The sequence below is a fragment of the Anomaloglossus baeobatrachus genome, chromosome 1, assembly GCF_048569485.1.
Source record: "Anomaloglossus baeobatrachus isolate aAnoBae1 chromosome 1, aAnoBae1.hap1, whole genome shotgun sequence".
Taxonomy (NCBI): Eukaryota; Metazoa; Chordata; class Amphibia; order Anura; family Aromobatidae; genus Anomaloglossus; species Anomaloglossus baeobatrachus.
In genome coordinates this window covers 40291486-40292826 of record NC_134353.1, presented here as the reverse complement: position 1 = coordinate 40292826, position 1341 = coordinate 40291486, and positions in this window count along the sequence as shown.

The window sequence follows — 1341 nt, the reverse complement described above, 5'->3', positions numbered from 1 at the left end:
TACTGAGGTACAGAGCTTGGTAGTTACATTTCATTACTGAGGTACAGAGCTTGGTAGTTACATTTCATTACTGAGGTACAGAGCTTGGTAGTTACATTTCATTACTGAGGCACAGACCTTAATAGTTACATTTCATTACTGAGGCACAGAGCTTGATAGTTACATTTCATTACTGAGGTACAGAGCTTGGTGGTTACATTTCATTACTGAGGCACAGAGCTTGGTAGTCACATTTCAATACTAAGACACTAAACTTGATAGTTACATTTCATGACTGAGGTACAGAGCTTGATAGTTACATTTCATTACTGAGGCACAGAGCTTGGTAGTTACATTTCATTACTGAGGTACAGAGCTTGATAGTTACATTTCATTACTGAGGCACAGAGCTTGATAGTTACATTTCATTACTGAGGTACAGAGCTTGATAGTTACATTTCATTACTGAGGTACAGAGCTTGATAGTTACATTTCATTACTGAGGTACAGAGCTTGGTAGTTACATTTCATTACTGAGGTACAGAGCTTGGTAGTTACATTTCATTACTGAGGCACAGACCTTGATAGTTACATTTCATTACTGAGGCACAGAGCTTGATAGTTACATTTCATTACTGAGGTACAGAGCTTGGTGGTTACATTTCATTACTGAGGCACAGAGCTTGGTAGTTACATTTCATTACTGAGGCACAGAGCTTGATAGTTACATTTCATTACTGAGGTACAGAGCTTGGTAGTTACATTTCATTACTGAGGTACAGAGCTTGGTAGTTACATTTCATTTCTGAGGTACAGAGCTTGTTAGTTACATTTCATTACTGAGGTACAGAGCTTGGTAGTTACATTTCATTACTGAGGCACAGAGCTTGATAGTTACATTTCATTACTGAGGTACAGAGCTTGGTAGTTACATTTCAATACTGAGGTACAGAGCTTGATAGTTACATTTCATTACTGAGGTACAGAGCTTGGTAGTTACATTTCAATACTGAGGTACAGAGCTTGATAGTTACATTTCATTACTGAGGTACACAGCTTGGTGGTTACATTTCATTACTGAGGTACAGAGCTTGATAGTTACATTTCATTACTGAGGTACAGAGCTTGGTAGTTACATTTCAATACTGAGGTACAGAGCTTGATAGTTACATTTCATTACTGAGGTACAGAGCTTGGTAGTTACATTTCATTACTGAGGTACAGAGCTTGATAGTTACATTTCATTACTGAGGTACACAGCTTGGTGGTTACATTTCATTTCTGAGGAACAGAGCTTGATAGTTACATTTCATTACTGAGGTACAGAGCTTGGTGGTTACATTTCATTACTGAGGCACAGAA